A 15,485-nucleotide genomic window follows, 5' to 3' on the forward strand; every position below is an offset into this window, starting at 1 on the left:
ACGTGAGTTTGGCAATTAAGATAATAATGGCCACATTGCCATTTTCCTACACGGCGAGCACGAAGGAGGAAGTGGAGACGACGGATTATGTTGCCTTTTTCAAAAAAACTTGGCCGTTAACGGAAAAGGCGGGATGGTGTAAGAGCGGGACGGGAGGACGTCTGAGCACGTTTATAGCTAAAGCGAAGCCCAGAGGGTTGAGCAGACGGAAGCGCAAACCCCTTCTCGCCCTTGCATCTCTGCCAGCCCTCCCCCCACGTGACCGGGAGGCAGCCTGCGCAGCCCCGGCCTGGAGGGACTACAGCCCCCAGAAGGCCCCGCGGCGCGGGTGGGGGGAGGAGTCGAGGCCTGGCGCGCGCCCCAGCGGCGCGAGCGGAAGAGCAAGAGCTTCGAGGAGGTGGCGGAAGCGGAGAGCGACGGCGCGCCCGGTAACGAGCAGCCCCACGTCCCTGTCCTTTCCTGCCTCTACACCCTTAGCTGGGGCTGGTCGCTCCCACTTCTCCCCACACACTTTGGACAAGACTTCCTTTCTCTTTTTGTTAGTTACCGGTATTTTTTTTCCCCTCACGTGACTCACGGGGCGGGTCTCCGTCTGGGGAGGAGGTTACTGGGAAGCTGCCGCCCTTCGACCCCTGCGGGCCCTGGGTTGCAGGGATCCTCCCGAGGCCCTTTTGCTGTCCTAGAGGCTGAGCGCCCGCTTTGGGGCCTCTTCCCAAATACTCTCTGCGGAGAGGACATTCCTTTCCCGGGTTTCAACAGGTACTGAGCGGGTCCGTGGCGATCCCCCCAGGGGTCAACGGGGCTGTGGGCCTCAGAGGCCGCCCCGAGAAGACCCCGGGGCTGCTGGCGATTTCCGGGCTGCGAGCATTTTGAGGGAGTCCGCTCGGCTGTCCAGGAGCCCCGGGCTATGGGCATGAGCTGGGAGTGAGCTGTCTGAACGGGAGGATGTACTTCCTGGTTTGTTGGGCGGCCCTCGGAAACCCCCAAGTCCGATTATTAAAAAGTTTTCTTTACTCAATAAAGCCGCCTCTCAGAGTTGAGAAAGAAAAGAAGCACAGGGTTTGGAGACTAATGTCCTGAGACGAGTCTCAGGTCTGTCACTTTCTGGACTTGTGATCTTTTGTAACCCGTTTTCCGCAGCCTTGGTTTCTAGATCTGAAAAATGGGGCTACTAGTCTTTGGCCTGCCTGCCTTCCAGTGTTGTGGGCGTCAGCGGATAATAAGTGATACGTGGGAGAAAGCATGTATCAGATATAACTTTATCCTCCTGTCTCCAGTCTAGGTCAATTGAATTTTAAAACCACGTTCATGTCTTTGAAACTCGATTATAAACATGACCATGCTCTTTGTGAAAAGCAAATGATTTAATAAATAAGGGGAAGTGACTTTGGAAACGAATACAAGCCATGCAAACGTAAAGCCATGTACCTCTTGAAGAGGTGACTTGAAGGCCCTGTCACCTGTGGAGTCCGTTTTAAACTTCATCTGCAAATTAAGGTCTCCCAGAGTTAGGACACTTCCCTACCCCCAACACACTCGCCTGTCAACCCATTTTGCTCAGTTACATCCTTCCTTCACCACAAAAGTACAAGGATCTCAGCACTTTCTGTTCATCAGTTGTGCTAAACTGATGCCTGTCTCCAGCAGGTCTTGTATTTTTTTACCCCCTTTAAGATACTTCTGGTGCTAAGTCTAGCTCTAATTCTAACACAGTTCCACTAACCTTGTGTGCATAGTAGCTGAAATACTGGGGTCATCTTCATGTGTCCTAGGTATGTATGCTAGAAGTCTGTTTTCCTCATAGTTAGAATTCAGAATATAAATAGCCCATATTCCAGTCTTCTGGCAGTTAAGATCTGAGACTCTAAGCAGGTAGCTTTTTTGTTTTATTTTTCCCCTTGTAGAGAATGGGATTTTACAATCAATATAAGGGTTTGGAGGTGTAGTAATAAGGTAATCCTAACTTGTATTTATACTGATATCGTCGGTTGGAAAATGCTTAAATGTGGTTCAAAAAAACAGGATGGCGGTACAGTGAATTAGTCCAATGTACAAAGTTGAACAAATTGCGTTCAAATCCTGGTGTTGTGACTTACTTTATGACTTGGCAAATTAGTTGACCCCCCTGAGCCTGATGACTAGTTTCTAGGATAGATACAATAACATTTATCTTGCAAGGTGTTCATAAGGATTAAATGAGATGTTAATATAAGAAACTTAGTAGTGCATAGAGTAAGTGCTCATTGCTTTGTTGCTATTGTAATTGTTGACTATGATGATCAAAAAATGATAATTTAGATAATGTATTTTCTTGAGATTCTTTTTTTTCCCCAAAATACTGTAAATAGAAGTTCTCATTCTGCAGTGTGTTTCTTAGCAATTGTATTTTATATAAAGATTATATTAGGCTATTTTTCACTTTTAGAGGTTTCTAAAATGCTATTGTGAAAAGATTGTTGTTTGGGATGTGCTTTGGTGCTTCATTTGTAACCTGTCGTAAGGATGCTGTTTTCTGTCTGCACACTGTAGCTTGTAGTAGAACAATTATCTGTGTTTGTGACTTAGTTATTGACTATTGACTAGGACATAGTTTTATAGAGCCATTTTTTGGTCCTTCCCCTCATTCCTGCCTTTTTCTTTTCTTTTCTTTTTTTTTTTAAGTCAGACTGTTTGACTCTAAAAGTTAGTTAGCTTAGTGGGTAGGTTCCAGAGAGCTTGGTGACCTCATTTTTTATTAAGGTAAAACTCTTAGTGACATTGGTGTACACATTTGCAAGGAGTGAGAGTTGAGAGAAACCAAGAAGGATAGTCTAATAGAGAAAATTGATCTGTTGGTCAAAGCAAAATCTTAGGGTTAAGAATTGAAATATTTATTTTTATTTCCTACAAATGAGTTTTGACTACAAGATACCTGCAGACTCAGATTTTTAGGAAATGTTTCCTTTACTCTGTTTTAATGTGGTATCCTCTGGCTCTGCCCTGGTAATTTCATTCTTCCAGTTATGAATCTGCAAGATAACTATTTTTTCACTATAGACTTTTATACAAAGCTATGACAATAGTCATTTCCATTAAAAATTACTTTGTATGCTATAATGTATTATTTTTTCCTTTGTTTTAAATGCTTGTGTTCTTAAAGAACAAGAATCTTGGGGCGCCTGGGTGGCTCAGTCGGTTAAGTGGCCGACTTTGGCTCAGGTCATGATCTCACAGTTCGTGAGTTCGAGCCCCGCGTCGGGCTCTGTGCGGACGGCCTGGAGCCTGTTTCAGATTCTGTATCTCCCTTTCTCTCTGCCCCTCCCCTGCTCATGCTCTGTCTCTCTCTGTCTCAAAAATAAATAAACATTTAAAAAAAAAAAAAAAAAAAAAGAACAAGAATCTTTGCTGTTTTGCTTAAAGAAGTTTTGGAAGGTAAACTCATTCTCAGCTTTAGCATCTAAGTGTACGTAGTGGATATGCTCAGTAATGACTGTGCTGAATAGTTCTGAGTAAGAACATTTTGTTGATTGTCGTATGTCCCTAAGGCATGCTGTTGAGAAACTATATGGTATTGTGGAAATAACCTAAGCTTTGGAGTCAAATCAAAGTTTGAATTCAGGCTCCACCACTTAATAGGTTATGACTTTGGTTCATATTATCATTCTGAGTTCATTTTCTTATCATCTGTAAAACAGGGATAATAATAACCAATCTCGCATGACTGAAAAGATTAGAGATTTTTTGAACTAGGCACATACTAACCAGGCTTAGCAAAAGGTAGATATGTTAGCATTACTTTAAAAAATTTTATTATATTTTTATGATGATCATTGATTTTGGTCAAACATTTATAATTCATTCCTCTAATACTTCACATGATCAGTGTATTTTGTTTTGTTTTGTTTCTGTTAGCCAAGGTTAAGGTTGTTGACTGTAACCATCAACCCATGAAACACAGCAAAGCTAATTGGCCAAGATTTTCCAATCTGTGACCCTGTCCTCATTAGCTCCATAGATTAACCATTCACAAAATAGCTCACCAGAATGAATGATAAAACTGGTATATTGTCGATTCAGTACTTATGTACTCATTAGACATAATAGAATTAAGTGAGCTAGTGCCAGAATAAAAGTATAGATTTTTAATGATAAACCTGTTTAAATATAAGACTAGCCCTCACACTCTGTATAAAATTGGGGACCTACAGGGTGATCTTTGACAGTCATTAACCTGAATTATAATTTAGACATTTCTTCTTTGTTGAACTGTATTTGTTGCAGACTTCCCACTTATAGAAGTGGAAAGAAATGGAACTAGGCTATTGGTAGCTTGAAAGAGAACCCTACTTCTATGCCACCCATCAGAAAATGTGGTCTTAGCTAGTGGAGAAAACATTTAGAGTTCCTTGTTGATGAGCCCAGCAGGATGGATGAAGTCTGGGTAAGTCATAAGAGTTTATTGAATTACGGAAAAATTCCAGTTGACAGAGCTTTAGATAGAAGAGAAGTTATAGGGTGTTGCTCAGCAAGCTGTAAGCCTGCATTTGAAGAGGGTTTTCTACTCTCAATAAAACATAGACCAGTTGCTTCCAGTCTGTGGTGTGCATTTTTCACTTGTCTCATGCTAGCTTTCTATATAGCTTTCCATTCTTCAGAATCACTCTTCAGTTTTATTAACATTTGTTGTCCCTCTTATATCTTTTTTTTTTTTTTTTTTTTATGTCAAACATGGTTGTTTCCAGACTTGGGATAAAAATAGAGAAGCACTGTTGGAAACAGCAGGTCTGGTGTCTAGTATTGTGAGATTCCCAAATAACACTGTTAACCTGTTAATATAATGGTATAGATTTCTGACAGCTCCTGACCATTTACTTGGTACAGAGGCAAAAACAGAGGCAAAAGGTATGTGGCACTCCTTAATAGGAGATTTGCTTCTTAGGAAAGAATACGTGTAGTGTTAATACTGGCTTGCAGTTGGGCTGTTTGAAGTTTTTTTTTTTTTTTTTTTGCCATGGAATACCAGAAGAGTATTAAAGAAGAGAAGCACTTGGATATAAATCCTAAACTCTCAAATTTATATCAGTAGTCCAGTATGTGTTTTCTTATCGTCTATGAAATAGGGATAATAATACCATTCCTGCTAGTTTATCAAGATAGAGGGAAAAGGTAACAGAAATGTCTTGGAAATGGGGTAGGTAGCTGTGGGGAAGAAACTGACCAAAAGGCAGAGTCCATGAGAGTAACACAAACACCTATCCACGCACACACACACAGACATACACACTGGAGGGAAACAGAAAGAAGAACACACACGATAGGCAGAGAATGAGGGTCATCTAGAGACGGGAAGTCAGAAACACTGAGAGAGACAGTCTGAGGCAGAGTTAGAAAGAAGAATAATCAGAGATGTAGAGAGAAGAGCCACCTTAGAAATGATAGATGCAGAGAGGGAGACAGAATGCCGGAGGGATCTGGTAGGGCAGGACCAGGAGATGGAGAGCTTATTGAAGTAGTTGTTTTCTGTTACCTGAGGAGACCTTCTAAATATTTGTAATTAGCAAGGAAAGGGAAGAAAAGTAGATATTAATAGCAAACAAGTAACATGTTTATGCAGTTTTTATTCTACTGAAAATTCTCCTTAAATTCTAAATTTATTTTGCATATTTGGCATGCTGACACCAGAATAGCTTCTGTTACAGATCTATTAACCTCTTGCTTGACTCTCTTCATAGTGTATTTTAAACACATTTTTAAAAAATTAAATAAAACTATTGTTTTCTTTTGGAGTGCTTGGGTGGCTCAGTCAGTTAAGCATCCAACTCTTGGGGCACCTGGGTGGCTCAGTCGGTTAAGCGGTCGACTTCGGCTCAGGTCATGATCTCGCGGTCCGTGAGTTCGAGCCCCGCGTCGGGCTCTGGGCTGATGGCTCAGAGCCTGGAGCCTGTTTCAGATTCTGTGTCTCCCTCTCTCTGCCCCTCCCCAGTTCATGCTCTGTCTCTCCCTGTCTCAAAAATAAATAAATGTTAAAAAAATTAAAAAAAAAAAAAAAAGCATCCAACTCTTGATTTTGGCCCAGGTCATAATCTCATGGTTTGTGATATCAAGCCCCACATTGGGCTCTGTGTGCTGTCAGCACAGAGCCTGCTTGGGATTCTCTCTCTCCATCCCTCCCCTGCTCCTGCTGCTCTTTCTCTCTCTCTCTCAAAATAAATAAAAAACATTTTTTTCTGAGGCACCTGGGTGGCTCAGTCTGTTAAGCGTCTGACTTGGGCTGAGGTTATGATCTCAGAGTTCCTGAGTTCAAACCCCACGTCGGTCTCTGTGCTGACAGCTCAGAGCCTGGAGCCTGCTTCAGATCTGTGTCACCCTCTCTCCCTGCTCCTCCCCTGCTCAGGCTGTGTCTCTCCCAGAAAAATAAACGTTTAAAAAAATTAAAAATTTTTTTAAATGTTTTTTTTAATTAAAAAAATTTTTTTTAATGTTTATTTTTGAGAGAGAGAGAGAAAGAGACCGAGTGCAAAGCAGGTGAGGGGCAGAGAGAGAGAGGGAGACATAGAATCCAAAGCAGCCTCTAGGCTCTGAGCTGTCAGCACAGAGCTGGTCTGGGGACTGGAACTCGCGAACCCGGAGATCATGACCAGAGCCCAAGTCGGATGCTTAACTGACTGAGCCACCCAGGTGCCCCCCCCCCCCAATTTTTTTTTTCTTAATAAATCTGGTACATGGTTGCTGTAGAAAACTTGGGAAATAAAGAATTAAAACAACAAAAAACAGCCTTATAAGCACATAACGAAGGCCACATTTTTCATATGTTTTTTTAGTCTTTTTTTCTAGGCATCTGCAAAGCTCTTCTACTTTCCTAAAGAAATCAAAAAGCTTTTTATGACTCCAAATGATTTTATAAATTAACTGTGGTGGAATTAACTTTATGTACCAGTTTTGGCACTTAAATACTTCTGTAAACTATTTGTATACTTGTTTTTATTTCCTCCCATTCTAGATTAGATTAATAACTATATGTTATTTACCTTTGTGTTTTAAACATTTAGCAAAGTGTTCTACATATGTCAGGTACTCAGAATATATTTGACATGAATTGTTGAGTTCCCAAGTGGAAACTGTCTTATTTAAACAGGTCTGTCCAATTTCTCATTGGCAGATTAGACCTTCTTCAGTGTTGAGAAAAGCATGATATTAGAGTGTATGTGTGCACGTACGTGTATAGGTTTCATATGAATGGAGCTACTGAACTAGGAAAGGGCGCTTTTTCTGGTTAGCTTTTTGTGTAGCAAGCCACTCCAAAACTTAGCGGTGTAAAATACCCATTTTATTATGCTGTGGATTTTGTCTGAATTCAGACAAGGTAGTGAGGAGATGGCTTACCTGACCTTTAGGTGGAAAGACTTATAATTAAAAGCTGGTGGTGACCTGCCGGCTCCTGGAGGTGTCAGCATTCATGTCTGGGGGCTAATGTGGCTGTCCCACAGAACACCTGCCTACAGTTTCTCCACATAGACCAGTGGAGCTTCTTGAGAGCAAGGTGGTGACTGTTTCCTAAGAATGAGCATCCTAAAAGAACCACGCAGAAACTGTATTGCCTTTTGGGACCTACTCGTGGAAGTTACATAGTGACATAAACTTGTCAGAGTCAAAAATAGCAGTTACACTGAACCCACTTCTCACGGGAGAAGTGTCAAAGTCACATTGTAAGAAAGACTGGGGACAGGAGATAGGTGCTATCTTTGGGAAAGACAGTGTCACAAGCACTTAATTGAACTGAAAAATAGTAAGTTACAAATGAGTTAATACAATTATCACATTTTGAATTTCAGTTCATAAATTTCCTGTTGAGTCTTAGTAAGGATTTCCCCCACTGTTGATAGCATTTTTATTCATTTATTTTAAATACTTATACTAAACTTGTAAAAACTTTTAAACTCAGAGCTATTTTAAGTTACTTTTTTGGCTTTTGAAATCTGAACAAGATCTTACTTCTTTTTTTAACCCAGTTTGCAAGTTGGTCAGTATCTGTATTTGGGCTTTTTCACATCCCTTTTTAAATTTCAAGTATTGTTTTGTAAATAATATGGTACATGTTCACTGTTGAATATGTGGAATATCAGGAAAGAAACAAAATCCATGCATAATTCCACCTCTTAGATGTAACCAGTTTCAGGTCCATAGTTTCTTATCCATGTTTCCTAAATTCAAACTGCTACGAGAATGGGAAGTCTTTAAGAAGTTTGTGGCAAACTGTCGGCAGCAAAATTCTGATCAGTCTGCACTGATGTCAGGCTACTTGTAGTCTTTATTTTACATAGTATAGTGATTTATACTTTTCCCATAGAAATATTAATGTGTTTAATTAGAGTTTTGCCCGAAGCCCTAGTTGGAATATTTTGTAACATATGGAATATGTACCATATTAACCTTTGTAAAATATAAAAAAAGTTCGTGAATTGTGAAGCCTCTCTGGCCCAGGTGTTTTGGGTAAGGGATGTTGGACTGGAATTTAAAAAACTAGTGCCAGGAAAAGATGAATTTATAGCCTATTTAGTGGTCCTAAATTTTTTTATCCTATGAATCTTTTCAGATCTTTTGTGCTTTCATTTCACATTTTCATTTTAGGAGACTACCCAGAAGGAAAATTAGTAGTCTTGATTTGTTTATGTGGTGTGTAATTCTCTACAACTATCCCAAATAACAGTTTCAATCTCAGTGTGACCATCTTTCAATACATTCAGAATTTCCAGTGACCTTTTAGGCCTCTTGACTCTTCTAGTGTAAGAACCAATGATTTATTAAGTACTGGAGTCAACAAGCCCCAGGAGCCATGTAGCTCTTGGTTTCTGCGACCATTGTTGTTAATGTGACGTTGCTTTTGTTTCACTTATTGCTGTAGTGTTTCTTTTTTGTACCGTGCTTCTTGTTTATTTCCTTGGGTAGCCTGAAACTTTTCTTTGCTTCTGACACTTGAGTTCAATGTCAAGGAATTTATCTTTGACTTCATAATGTCATATAGTTTTAATTTTTAAGTATTTCTTATTATAAATTCAATATGTGCTCATTATAGAGGATTTGGAAAATATATCCATATTTTCACCATCTGGAAGTAACTATTAACATTTAAGATTATTTCCTTCCTATGTATGCCTATTAATGTAATACAGATGCACTTAAATTGGGATCTCTTGCTATTGTATATAAATTTTGTATCCTGATTTTTTTTAAAGAAAGGTAACATGTTTATGAGTAGTGTCTGGCAGTTTCTGGAACTAGCATGAATTATATTCTGGGCAGTGATCTTTAAATTTGTATTCACTTTGAGTGGGAACCTAGGAAATGGGTTCAAATTCTGGCTTTCCCATTGCCAATCTGAATACCAGGGCAAGTATTTCCCTGAATACCAGAGAAAGTCGTATGATGAAAACAGTGAGAATGGTTGTCCTGGCAGCTTTGTGGGCTAACCTCTGGTTGAGAGTGGCTGGCGAGTATTTCAATACAGCAGTAGTGGGGTAATGTGGAAACAGAAAACATGATAGCTCGTGGAGGAAGAACAGTAAATATGGGGTTGGAAAAGCTGAAAGAATCAGAATATCTCAAAGTTTTGAGCCTGACCTAGCAGGTATATTGTAGTGTCATTGATAGTGACATTGGGAAAAGAGCTCAGATAGGCCTAGGGAGAAAGATAATGAGTTCAAGTGCTAATATAAATTTTAGGTTTTAGATCATTTGAGTGCTAGTTAAAAAAAATCTGGTGCTTTAAAACTAAAGAACATAGGGGCGCCTGGGTGGCTCGGTCGGTTAAGCGTCCGACTTGAGCTCAGGTCATGATCTCATGGTCCGTGAGTTCGAGCCCCGCGTCGGGCTCTGTGCTGACAGCTCAGAGCCTGGAGCCTGTTTCAGATTCTGTGTCTCCTTCTCTCTCTGCCCCTCCCCTGTTCATGCTCTGTCTCTCTCTGTGTCAAAAATAAATAAAATGTTAAAAAAAAAACCAAAAACAAACAAAAAAACCCAAAAAACTAAAGAACATAAAAATGAAAGGTCTCACTTTTAAAGTATTTGTTTTTGAGGCCATACATTTATTTTAGCAAATAAGTATTCTTCGGAATTTGTCTTTTGAAACTGCTTTCAGAAACAGTAGAGTCAATACAAGAAAACCAGTCTCGTTGCTTGATGATCATATCCTTTGTTTTCAAGAGAGTATTTTCTAGCTTGATCACTCATCTTAGTTACTTATTTCTAAGTGATATTTGACAGTTTCTAAAAATGATTCTGCAGAGGCATAAAACTTATTACCATGGTGGATATATTTTTAAAAAAAAATTTTTTTTTTTCAACGTTTTTTATTTATTTTTGGGACAGAGAGAGACAGAGCATGAACGGGGGAGGTGCAGAGAGAGAGGGAGACACAGAATCGGAAACAGGCTCCAGGCTCCGAGCCATCAGCCCAGAGCCTGACGCGGGGCTCGAACTCATGGACCGCGAGATCGTGACCTGGCTGAAGTCGGACGCTTAACCGACTGCGCCACCCAGGCGCCCCACCATGGTGGATATTTAAATGACTGTCATGTGGTTGCTGAAGACAACTTAAAAAGTCTTAAGCTGTGATAGCATCCTTAGAATAAAGTACTAGTGTACCTTGGTTAGGAGGGTGGGTTCTGGACAGCCTAGGTTTGAATGATCTCTTTGATACACTAGTTATATGTTTTGAGCAAGTTACTTAACATGTCTGGGTCTCGGTTTCCTCATTTTTAAAATGGATATGGCACAATACTTCCTGCTTCATAGGATTGTTGTGAGGATTAGCTCTTAGACTTAGAACTGTGCCTAATAAATATTAAGAGCTCAGTAAATATTAGCTATTTATTACCCTCACAATAACTACTGCCATTGCTACCACCACTACTTTATTTAATGTGTGCGTTTTAAAAATCACTTGTATTCCTGTTTAATTATGTCACATACAAGTGGAATGATAGGCAGCTGGAGATAAAACTAGAGCTCAAAGATCTGACACATAGAGATGTTATTTTAGAATGTTGGCCTAGAACCCAGTGGGAGAAGAGTGGAAAAGACCAACAATAGAGTATTGAGGAATACTCACAATAAAGGAGCGGCAGGAGAATGTTTAGAGAAACAAAACGAGGAGTGCGCCTTAGCATAGCGGTTATACTAATTAGGATTAGATTTGGTTGCAACCAAATAGCAGAGATTTCAACATCATAGAAGTGTATTTTGCCCAACGTCAGGAATTCCCAAAGTAGTCTAGGACTGGTATGGTCTGTCTGTCATGGTGTCATGTTGTTGTACTTCTCTGCATGGATTCTGTTCTTTCTGAAGTCACTTTATAGTCTAAGATAGTTACTGGAGCTCCAGCTGTTTCATTCACATTCCATCCATCAGAAAGGGGGAAGAAAAGAACACATCCCCTTCCCTTTAAGGATACTTACTGAAAGTTACACGTACCACTTTTGCTCATATTCTATTGGTGAAAATTAGTCACATAGCGACACCTTTCTGCTGGAGAGATGGGTAAATGTAGACTGTTCTGAGTGGTCAGTGCCTGGGAATAAAGAACAGGAACAATCAGGATAATCCAAGTGTGGCTACAAGGTAGACAACAGAATTAATTGTCTTTAGGACAGTTTGTCATTATTGGTAATCCTTGATAGAGTTTCTGTACTTATAAAAATTATGAATATAAAACCACTGTTGTCAGATTGCGTTAACAGTACTTTGTTTTTAGGGTATAATCCTTTACAAATCCTTGTTTGTTTGTTTTTTAAGTTTATTTATTTTGAGAGCGAGCATGCACTCATGCCAGAGTGGGGGACGGGGGCAGGGGGAGAGAGAGAGAGAGAGAGAGAGAGAGAAAGAGAAAGAGAGACAGAATCAAAAGCAGGCTCCAGGTTCACCGCAGAGCTTGATCTCACCACTGTGAGAACACAGCCTGAGCCGAAATCAAGGGTTGGACACTTAACTGACTGAGCCACTTGGGTGCCCCACAGATCCTTGTTTAATTAGGATTATCAGTGTCTCATAAGGAAAAAATTATGTGTATGTACGTATATGTATGCTTGTGTGTGTACAAACATACATATACATAATGTGTGTGTTTTATGTATCTCCTCTTAACATTGGCATTGGCCAAAATTACGCCACGTTGCCACAGTGTGCCGTAAAATGATGGTAAATAAGCCTCTGATACCTCTCTTTTGTTGTCTTTAGCCCCTAATTTTACTTAGCTTTCCATCCACTCTCCAATTTGGTTGTTTTGGGCAATGTTTTAATTCGTCTCTGTCCTTTTATGTTACTACTCTCTCTCACTGCTGTTAATCGTACTTCCCCAAATAGATAAATGAACAAATTTAATTAAATGTGTTATTTGCACTCTCCTGATCATTAATGAATTTGTAAGTAAGATCAGACCTACAATCTTCCTGGTATTACAATTACTGAATTTTGTCCACTCAAGTGGTAATTATTTGCCTTAAAATTTTTTTATTTTTAAAGCTTCTATATTTTGTATGTTTGTGTTCTTTCAGTACTAGGAAAAAATGTAAAGGTCTCCCAACAAAAAGGGAGACCTTTTTCCTTAGGATGTTTTTTTTTTTTTTTTTTTTTTTTACTCCTTTCAATTGAAAATATTTTATTTATATATTTTTTTAAATGATGAACAATACATTTAAGAAATTCGTCAGTTGCTGTTTTTTGTATTTTATCAACAGACATATAGTTTAAAATAGACAAGCTTTAAAAGTCAAATAGTAAAAACTGAATTTGTAACAAAACATAGTGAATCCCCATGCTTTCTAGTTTCTTCCCTAAAGGTAACCACTTTCAGCTCTTCTTCTGGCATTTATGTATCCATATTTCCAAATAATATATGTGTAGTGCTGTCTTTTGAGTCACCAATTTTTTCATTATATGTTAAGTTTCTATTAAGATAGAGAAAGTTTTACTGTTCTTTTTAAAAAAAATATTTTAATGTTTATTTTTGAGAGAGAGAGAGAGAGAGAGACAGAGTGTGAGTGGGGAGGGGCAGAGAAAGAGGGAGACACAGAATCCGAAGCAGGCTCCAGGCTCTGAGCTGTCAGTACAGAGCCTGATGCAGGACTCGAACCCATGAACTGCGAGATCATGACCTAAACTAAAGTCGCTGTTGAAGTGACTGAGACACCCACATGCCTCTGTACTGTTTTTCAACCACCATCACCACTGCTATTCCTTCTCTACCTTCCCAATTTAGTTATATTACAATATCTGGTTAAATGAAATAGTTAATCTTACGTTTACGTTACTGTGCCTGTGCAAATTTTATTTGCTGATAGTGTCTTGAAATAGTAGCCTCTCAGTGCAGTTTTCCATAAGGTCAGTCACAGTAATGTGTTCTAATTTTCTTCCTTTTTTGGCAACTTCTCTGCTAGAGACCTTCATTGTCCTCCTATCTACACCTAATATCTGGGCCTGCTTCACAGCTCATTTCTGGGGAAGATTTCCCTTTGTTATTCTTAGACTTTTCTTTCCTTTTCAATTAGATTCCCAGTATTGTAACTCTTAACCTTCCTTATTCCTCATTTACCCTCTTGCTTAGGTAGAGCACATCCTCTGGTAGTTGTGTTGGATTTGAAAGATGCTACTGTGGCAGAGAACATGGGGACGACAGCCTTCAACATGCCTGGCTCTGTCCTAGAGCTTCAGTCTGGATTGGTTGCCTTCTACTTCTGGTGCAGTTAGCATCCTGGAATCCCATTCACCAATATTCCTTCACTTCTTTTTTGTATTGAATATCCTGTTTTCCATATCCATGCCTTTCTTTGTTGGGATTTATTTCTTCATTTGGTGTCAGGGTGATGATACCACTATCTAGAATATCTGATCAGGCAAATCTTGAACAAAGCAGAGTGTTAATCATACATAGTGGTTTTTGGGAGTGTGGAGTTCAGGGATTGGAAGATTTTAAGAGGTGGAAGTAGGTTAACATCATCTGTAGATGCATGGTTACTTGGGTGACATTGTAGTTCATTTGTTGGCCCTCAGGCGGGGGTATTTATTGGAGTGAATCTGTCCCTGATTGTTTGGCTTAAAAGAGTGCCTTGTGGGTTAAGTTGTCCTTATCAATTGAATGGATTTGAAACTGATTCTTTTGGCAGTTTACCCTGGCTAGGAACAATCCGTCTTTTCCTAAATTTGTTAGAACTTTAAATTCTTAGTCCTCTGGTGATTTTCTAAGAAAGTGTATTTATTATATGGGAGGTAATTTTTAAGCCTTTCCATGTCAGAGTGTTTTCTTTCTGTCCTCACATATGGTAAATCTAGTTTGTGTGAGTGTAAAATTCTAGATTGGGAATATTTTTCTGTGGAATTTTGAAGGCATAATTATTTCTCCTTGTCCTCTGTTGCTATTGAGAAGTCCTCAGCAAATTTGAGTCCTCTTCTTTTGTTTGGACCTACTCATTGGAAACTTGTTCAATCTCTGCTTTGTCCCCAGTATTCCGAAATTTAATAGTGATGTGCCTTGGTGTAGGTCTTTGCCTGTTTGTATGTAGTACTGGGTATTTGTAGGTATTTGGAGGTCCTTCTAATTTACAACAATTTGCCTTTTCTTTTCTTTTTTTTTCAGCTAGTGTGTGGGAATGGGAGTGGGGAAGGGTAGATCTTAGCTTTCAACCATGTGCACTTCATCACAGGTTTTAAAGACCTCTGCACTTCCAGTTAGCCCCTAAACCAGAGATCATCCCTTTTTACATTCTGCAGAGATAACCTCAAGTCTTTTTTCAGGGAGCAGAAGAGATCTAAGGATCTAACTGCTCCTCAGACAGCTTTCACTCATTGCCCTTTCTCCATTTCACTTCCAATTCCAGAGGCGGTGCTGTCCGTTCCTGATCCTTGTGTAGGTTTCTGGCTATAAATTGGGTTGGGTCTCAGCATTCTCTACTGCTGGATTGGGATTTGACTCCCCAGGATCTGCTGTAAACATTTGCATATGTTCCAGCTTCCAAAGTTTTGTTACTTTTTTCTCCTTTTTCCACCCTTGTTGTTTTATATCTTAAAAAAAACAACAAAAAACACTTTACTATCTAGGCTGTATTAGAGGGCATCATCTTCATTTATTATGGGGTGGTCCTTTCCCTTAATTCCCTGACTTTGGTTGTGACTATTCCTGACTGGTTTATAAAGTAACAGCATTCTTCTCTGAGGAAGATGCAGGTGCCCCCTTTCTTGGCAGTGAGGAGGTCAAGTGCCCATCTGTTCTGGAGGGCAACTCCTGCCAGGGAACTTATTTGGCCCTGCAAGGACACTAGGGAGTCAGCCACTCGTTCCATGTCTTCATTGAGTTCTCGGGACAGTTTATGATATAGTTCCACAGAAGAGCCTGTGCCTCCTATCCCTGTGGCCAGTCCCTATCCCCATGGCTATTCTTGTCCCTAGGAGGACAGGTAGTAACACCGCTCATTTATACTGGGCCTTAAGACTGAAGGTTTATGGGGGCGCCTGGGTGG

General features: G+C 39.8%; 1 protein-coding gene across 8 annotated transcripts in view; it reads left to right on the forward strand.

Moving 5' to 3' along the window:
• Positions 1 to 286: 286 nt before the first annotated feature.
• R3HCC1L (R3H domain and coiled-coil containing 1 like) overlaps positions 287 to 15,485 on the forward strand; it is a 95,978-nt gene continuing 80,779 nt past the window's right edge. For 2 of the 8 annotated variants that reach the window (XM_058697395.1, XM_058697399.1), the window contains exon 1: positions 435 to 1,772. The gene's annotated coding sequence lies outside the window, so the exon portion shown is untranslated. The other 6 variants (XM_058697398.1, XM_058697402.1, XM_058697400.1 and 3 more) reach the window with 5 other exon arrangements.

Source organism: Neofelis nebulosa, chromosome 13 (assembly GCF_028018385.1).
Source record: "Neofelis nebulosa isolate mNeoNeb1 chromosome 13, mNeoNeb1.pri, whole genome shotgun sequence".
NCBI lineage: Eukaryota > Metazoa > Chordata > Mammalia > Carnivora > Felidae > Neofelis > Neofelis nebulosa.